The 8363-nt window shown below is 42.4% G+C and overlaps 1 long non-coding RNA gene across 1 annotated transcript; it reads left to right on the top strand.

The window, feature by feature from the left end:
* The first annotated feature begins 1206 nt into the window (after positions 1-1206).
* LOC138962039 (uncharacterized) lies at positions 1207-6191 on the top strand. Its single transcript, XR_011454379.1, has 4 exons — positions 1207-1304; positions 3121-3201; positions 4434-4517; positions 5675-6191. It is a non-coding gene; the product is annotated as an uncharacterized lncRNA (long non-coding RNA).
* Positions 6192-8363: the final 2172 nt, after the last annotated feature.

Genomic DNA, 8363 nt, shown 5'->3' with positions numbered 1-8363 from the left:
TAATTAGCCGATGTAGGTGACCTACATAATGTACAGTTTTAACCTACTTAGTAGTCAGCAAATCTTTTGCGCATATCTGGGCAACCAAACCAAAACTGACAACCAACTGTTGAGACTGTATGGTTTGCAGAACAATAAAACTCCAGGACCCAAAACTGAAAGATTTTGAGTTTGTGTTTTATATTTAGCGCCAGTTTGTATCAGTGGACACTGATCCTAGAGCTTATATTTAGTTGTAAGCACCGTTTGCGTATTCTGTTCTACAATCACACGTATTTAAAGCAAAATAAACATATGCAGATTCCTGGGTTTTTTTAAAACCTGCTAGACAAACTGCTGCAGTATTTGGTTACTCGCAAGGCAAATCAGTTATGTAGTCTATACGTAACTATAGCTCAGTTGACTCAGTTGATTCACTGTCTTCCGGCGGGTCCGCCTAAACTACGCGCCAGCACGCGCTAGCACGCGCCAGCACGCGCTACCTTGAACCATAGCACTTATATACTTTATTTTTATATTTCTAGTTAGTTCATCGTCCATTCTCACATAATACAAAATTTCAAACTTCAATGATGAAAAATACGGAAGTTATGACGAGTTTAAGGAGAGCTAATGCACTACTCTCAAATCCGACGATTGTCGGACATGGAGCCACGGCCTTAGGATAGCTCTCCTATAACGCGTAGCTGTATTATCACTGAAGTTTGAAATTTTGTATAATGTAAGAACTGACGATGGAATGACTAGAAACATACAGATAAATTATATAACAGCTATGAATCTCAGTAGCGTCCACTTAAAATTGGTAGCGCGCAGTTTTAGTCACTGCCGGATTTTGTCGGATTTGAGAGTAGCGCATTAGCTCGCCTAACCCGTCATAACTACTGAAATGTTCAACACTCAAGCTTGAAATTTTGTACTATGTAAGAATGGACAATGAACTATACAGACTATAAAAATAAATTATGTAAGTGTTATGGATCACTGGGTAGCGTCTACTTCAAAGTGGTAGCACGCTGTTTAGTCAATCATAGAGAAATCGTCGGATTTGAGAGTAGTGCATTAGCTCTCCTTAAACTCGTCATAACTTCCGTATTTTACATCATTGAAGTACTCTACTACAAATAAAGTATATAAGTGCTATGGTTCAAGGTAGCGCGTGCTGGCGCGTGCTAGCGCGTGCTGGCGCGTAGTTTAGTCGGACCGGTCTTCCGGCTGAACCGAAAGTCCCAACAACTGATACGCCGACACAGCCGCCGAGCTGAGCGGCTGTTATTTTTGTGGCATTCAACATATCTGCCAGGGTAATGCCCACCACAATCACCCGCCTCCCCCCCTCCGCTGTCCGCCTCCTTGTGAGTATGAAATGACTTGGAATAACAGGCCGTGAAAAGTAGGATATGCGCCGAAATGGCTGCGATCTGCTGGTCGATGTGAATGCGTGATGTATTGTGTAAAAAATTCCATCTCACACGGCATAAATAGATCCCTGCGCCTTGAGTCCGAGTCTGGAGATACGCGCGCGATATAAGACTTCATATATATATATATATTGATGTATATATGTGAACAAAATGCATTCCGAGCATTCATCGGTACAGTTCATTCCGTGACACCATGCAAAGGCAAAGGGATCTGATATGCCTTTTTACATGCTTACTATGCAGGTTCTGCAAATTTGGGGGCTTAAATCAATGTATGAATTTGATCTGAATAATGAATTTAACACGTTAACAATTACCCTTCCAGTTTCAGGAAGAACATACACACTACACAGGATAAGTTTTTCAATTTTTGTGTGACCTACACCCAACAGTCATGAATTGACAGAAAATCAGTCAAGATTCAGAATCATTTGTTTTACATCGTCGCCTTAATGATGATAATATGTTTACACTCGGTTAAAGAAATTTTTGTATAAGTATCTTGGTTGCCTAAAGGCGTGTTTCCATAACGCAATGCGATGGCGGCACGATGGTTGCGGCGAGGTGGCGGCAGCGTCAAAACCCATTGCAACAGTAGTATGAAAGAACGCGTGTTTCCATTATAATTATATGTGCGATTTGCTAAGTCAAAATTGTTTGCATGTTCACTTTTGACTCGCCTGCCTGAATAACCTGTGTCTGTTCGGCCGGCCGTGAACAAAAAGGGTTTGATTTTCAGTAATGACCTCACTTTCTACCCACCTATGTTGACAAATTATTTTTTTAGCCGAGACCAGCCTGAGCGGATATATATCCGTACCTGGTCATATAGAGCCATATGAGTGGGTACGGATATATCCCTGCCTGAAAGACAATGAGTTAAATCTCGTCAAATATTGGGGCCACAGCGGGGTTATAGAAATTACACGTTGAGGTTATCTCAGATGGTTTTAAAGTTATACTTTTAAAACTGTCCACACTTGTAGGGTTTGATTATATCCCACCTTGACCTAAGATTGATTGGCCCTCGTCAAGTTTTGAGGACACTGGGGTTAATTTTAATTCATAAAACATTATATCAGGCGTCTTTGAAGCTAGAGTTTTCAAATTTCAAGGGTTTAATAATCTGCTATCATGACCCTAATTTGGTTGACCCCATCTCCCCCCCTCCCCCCCCCTTCCCCCTTTTGCAAAAGTTGGCATCACAGGGGGGGGGGGGGGGGGGGGGGGGGGGGGTTATGTTCATGAAAAGTTAAAAATGGGGTTATTTCAGATGTCCTGAGAGCAAAAGCCGCATAATGTCACACCATTTCAAAATGAAGAGTATGTTGCGTATTATGCTAGCGATGGTTGTGGAAACAAGTGTTTACCTCACTATCACAGACATTGACAGATGCTTGTTTGAAAGAATGATAACTCAACTTGATCACATTCTAAAAGTAGAGCCTGGATGCTCTCTGCAAAATGGTTTATTTGGGGTAACTAGTAAATCTAAAAAGAAGTAACTTCTGAAAACAATGCAACTTACCATATCAGCCTGGCTGTTGATTATGTGCATGTACCGGTATGCATGTCGGGGAATTAGCTTGACCCACATGGAAAAAAAACCAACTGTATCTGAGGTAGTGCGCAACGACTATTTTTTGAGGGGGGATTGTACTTTAAATCAATATTTCTAACTTGATTCTGTTTCCAGATGCTGATTCTGAACTCGATGCTCAATTTGAATGCTCTGACGTTTCTGATGATGACAACAAAGTCCCTCTCAACGTGACAGGTAGGTCCTATATGCACAGCTAAGCAGGCAGCTACCCTGCGATTTAAGTGGGAATTTCAGTATGGCAATAGCACACAATATTTCTTGTCTATTTTTTTCAAAGAAACTAGTTTCTGTGTGTGTTTTGTTTTGCTTGAATAATTGGATATCTACCATATATAGTACTTTCAGGACTGTAAGGTGCTACTGTTTTCCCCAATTTGGACCCATGTGCCTTATTCAGTTATTGATCTCTTTACCTATTGTATGGCTAAAGAAGGGAACACTTGTATGCACATCCCTTTACAAAGACACGCAAGCAACATTCTCTCTCAAGTGATATGCATTGTCTATGAACTAGGGAAGGCAGCTGGTCTCACCTCAAAATGTCAGTTACAGAAAGTTTAAGTTAAATGCACAGCACTAATATAATCTCACTGTGTGAAAGGGCATCCTCAAAATGGGTTGACTCACCTGAAAAGAAATTTATCTTTTGACTTGATGGCAGAGAAGTATGCTACCAAAAAACAATGTAATTTTCCCTTTCTGGAAAAAATGTCGACTGAGATTTCCAAACAATTGAAACTGTTTGTTGCTGTGTCTGAGTAGAATTAGTGTTGTGCTTAAATAGGTACTGCAGCGACAGGGATAAAATCACATCTCATGAGCTTCATCTTACCACTGCCAAAGCAGACACATTTTATGCACATCGCTAGTTTCTTTAAAGTCAACTGCCGCCGCTCAGTCAGTTTGTGTCACTCCAAGTCCTTTGTTGTATTTTAGATTCAGAGGTACACAATAATTGCAGATGGCTGTATGAATAAAATGGGTCACACAGAGTTGCGATGGCTGGGGGGTTGAATTAACTACGATAACTGATGAGTGGTTTACGCGTGCCAAATAGCCGTTCAAGGGATTTGAAAATGGCAATTAATTTTATTGAATGCTTTTGCAAGTGTGTAGGTTAAGCTTTCTTCCATGTTATTTTATGTTTTCCTATGTCCCTCTTTTTGTCAAGGGTCTTTGTGACTCATTGCAGGGCTAACACCTTTCCGGTACTCGCCAAAAATCTTGTTTTTAAAAACTGTTTAAGGTTTAACCGGAAAATCCTGTTTCTAAAAGTAACTTGATTAGCGGCACTTGACCATAATTATGTCAAAAGTCATGTGACGTCTTTTAACTTAACAGACCTACCTCCTTGAGGGGAGATTGTGCTTTAAATTTAGATATCTGACTTTTATTTCTGTTTTCAGATGATGATTCTGATGATACAGTTGAAGATGTCCACAACTTCGACTTTTTGGATGATTGCACCGAAGACTCTACCAACGTGACAGGTAGGTCCTATGCCCCACAAAACAAGCAGCTACCTTGCAATCTAGGAGGGAATTCTGCAAGGTAATGGGAGGCAGAACCAAAGTTTGGGTTGTTAATGGATTGGGAAACAAAAACTGAATTGTTAGTGGTTGCCATCATGGCCACATATTTCTCCATCTGTTTCTTGTTTCACTTCGTGTGTTGTAGTGGCACAGAGACATGTTTACCATCTTATGTCTCATGAGAGCATCAGTATTCTAAGCAGATGATGAAGGTACAGTGTACTGGTCTGTTTCCTCAATCCAAAATAATTTTTTCTTTGATGAGAGATTCTGAAACATTTGCACTTTTGTTTTCAAGTTTTGCTGCGGAAGAAGGAAAGAAAAATTTGGCGGAAAGAGAGTATCCTTTTTCAAGAGAATTACTACTGCTCCCCCACATACTCGATGCCTTACCCTGGTAGCTAAAACACACACAGACAACCAGGCATGTACTCAACAGTCTCTGGTACAGGGCATTGTCTGCACAGCTGATTATATTGCCTGCAGGGACTTACTTTTTTTTGGAAATAACTCATGCCAAAAACATAGAGGCAAGCTTATCAAGCATGGCCAAGAGACGCAATGCTGCTGATTGGGTAAGACCTGCCATCTGAGCTGTTGGGCCCCAAGAGTGCAGACGTGTACATGATCAAGAAACATGTACGGCGGCTCCCATCAGAAAACAACTGCATCAAAGCAGATATCTTCATTTAGCAAGTTTTTCCATTTCTATGTCAGAGGGGCTTTATTGATCCCATATCTTGACTGTGTTCTACGCCTTGTCTTCGGCTGAGTGTAACGTACTCGTTCTCATCAAATAAGAACTGTGTTGCTACACATAAAGCACAGGCAATGCACAAATGATTTGAAAGCACTTTGCAATTAGTTTGTAATTATTTGTATAACAGGGTTTTCATTTCATGCATCTCAAATGAGTGTCTGAAATTAAAGGAGCGTCTGAAATGTAATGTATTTAGTATAAGTTATTTATAAAATGCTGACTGTTAGCAAATGATAACAGACCCGGCAGAAATATAACCAGGCCAGGCCAACTATCATGCCTGCATGTCCAAACCACAAATCTGGTTCTCTTTGAAGAGCAGAATTTATTGAATTTAATGTCTGTATCCTCACAGGAGCCCAGACAAGTGCTGAAGACCCCGAAGGAGCAAGTGTTACCTCTTCCCCCGACCCAGCGTCTGAGACATCTGAGTGTAAGTCAGTTTATTGTTACTTTCACATTAAAGATAATGGTGTACTATGTAAGGAGCCGTTTTCTTTGGCAAATTGGATCTCAAAAACCCTTCAGGCAGATTTGATGTGGAGAAACATGTACTACCCACAGAGCTGCCAACTGCTACAATTTTGGCGTAGAATGCTACGATTTTGCTGTAATTGCTACGCTAAACTCTACGCTACGTTCAAACACAAAATGACAGGCATGCAAAATGTTCAATCATCGCTCGACAATCAACAATGAACATAGCACAAGTAGCCGAGTACCAATGGTTGCGAACCAGTCTGTTATGACTGATTGAGGTTGTCCACGTGACTTGCTTTGCCAATCGTGAATTTCGTTGCAAGCATTTGCCTTTCCGGTGACTCTCTGGGCCAATTGCGAATTTGATTAGAATGCACGATGCACTTGTAATGTCGTACTGTATTAGGGCTTCTGATATTTTACCAGGTAAGGGAACAATTTTACTACAGGCTTTTAACCAAAAGTATGAGGTCTTACTAGCGCCAAAACAATATATTCGTAATTAACCCGTGAAAGTGACTAATTTTCACGCAAAAATTCAATTAAACGTGTTAATTACTCATTTTCACATGTTAATGACTATTTTAAGTGTTAATGTCTAATTTTCAGTTTTGGCTCGCCTCCTGATGGCTTACTAGCGCCAAAACAAAAATTTCATGCGTTAATTACTAATTTTCATGTGCCTTGTGACTGTGGAGGTTCAATGCACATGCATGCGCGACTGTTACACCGGCCAGAGCGAAAATCCTTCGATTCAATACTTTTCTGGCCCATAGTTCTTTATAGTCTACTTGCCAAAAAGAGTACCTGGAAATGTCTGTTCCTGTGAACTTTTATGACGGAAATGTAATCTATAGGGTATGTAGAGTCAAATTAGCTTGGTTGCCTAAAGTTACACTTTGGGAAATTCTCAGAATCCAAGATGGCCGCCCAACGGTCATCTTGAAGATGGTCAATATATAACTTTTGATCCAGATGGGCTAAAGAGTCGTGTAATACCTCAATATAGGTTTTTTGATGTCAGCGAGTTCATTTCTGAGGTTGGTTTGTCAATCCTGTCAACAGAATCCAAAATGGCCGCCAAGATGGCCGTCAAAATATATAAAAACACATTTCTCGCCATATCTGGGTTTCTAAAGCAGCTAGATTCATGATCTTAGTGCTGATCATGTTTCCAAAGGCTGGGAAGCCGTTCTGATATCACCCAGATGCAAGATGGCTGCCAAGATGGCAGGTAAACGTCATTCACGCTCAAATCAATGTCACACAAAAATAAGGAAAACGCCATATTGTTTGTCTTTTGTCTGAAAGAACATGTTAGCATCCAGTTAAAGAGGCAACTTTCAGGACCTCAATCAAGTCCATGTGGGAAAGTCCATGTCCAAAAGCAGCTTAGCTGGCACGCCACGACCGAAATAGAACTCTACTGCTCTTGCTTTACAGCAAACAAACGATTCAAACTTTGAAACCATATCTCCTTCTTCAATGTCAGCTTCTTTCTCGTCTTACTGGTCGTCTTCAACAAACTCCTCCTCTTCTTCTTCCTTCTCCTCCTCCTCCTCCTCTTCCTCCTCTTCTTCCTCCTCCTCTTCCTCCTCCTCCACCACAGGCTCATGCTTCGTGTAAGCGCTGCAGCAGCCATCTCCTCCCTCGCAATAACAGTATTCAGTGCACGTAAGTCTCCCACTGTGGCAACTGCACTTCTTCTCGCTGCACGCTTTCCCCTCGGCGCTGCAACTACAGCTCACGACATCTGAGAGCTGCTGCGGTGCTATCGGCGCATTAGACAGCGATTGTGTCACAGCACCAGATTCATCGATATCCCATCCGAAGCAGCGGATATCATGAGCCTCGGCTGGTGGATCTTTATGGTCTGCTGCTTTCCACAACATCATCTGCAGATGTGCTCGGAGAGCATGCAGCCTCAGGTTGCAATCGGTTGGTGGTAGCCTCTTCAAAGGTGGTGGTTTCTTCCTGCCCAGATACAGTCTGGATCTTGCACCATTGCGGGACTTGGCCTTCTTCTGACTGTACAGCGCGAGGAAGAATGAGTCGGCAGTGGCCTTAAGTTGGTCATGACTGACGTCTGGCTCCCCAAGGACATCTTGCAGGCCTAGGATGTCGCTGTTTCCAAGCACCTTGAGCGCCGACTTCTTGCCCTTGTAACAGGGGTACGACACGGTGTCGCAGCCCGATAAGGCGTGCATGCCGAGTAGCTGACCACACTTGTCCCCCAATTTGTCCACTGTTGCGCGAATGTCAAGCACCGTGCCGTCCCATTTCTCCATCTGGATGCTCTTCTGTATCCTCTTCCTCCATGCCAAGTACACGAGAAGGACGAACACATCAGTGTCATCACACAGCACCCTGATCGTCTCCGCCCCGCCTGCTGCAGCCTTCAGCATGTAGCTGCACAGCGTGATATCCGCCTCCTCATGGGTGACAAGACAATCGAAACTGCTGACAAGCTCCACGTTGTTCTGCAGAGGATGTCCACAGAGGATGTTGCTGAGGAGGCGTTTGTTGTTGGCATTCTTCATGATAGCTTCTCTGTGTGGGAGGGG

The sequence above is a fragment of the Littorina saxatilis genome, linkage group LG3, assembly GCF_037325665.1.
Source record: "Littorina saxatilis isolate snail1 linkage group LG3, US_GU_Lsax_2.0, whole genome shotgun sequence".
NCBI classification, from domain to species: Eukaryota; Metazoa; Mollusca; class Gastropoda; order Littorinimorpha; family Littorinidae; genus Littorina; species Littorina saxatilis.
Note: the sequence above shows the minus strand (reverse complement) of the source record. Positions and strands in the feature narration are given on the sequence as shown.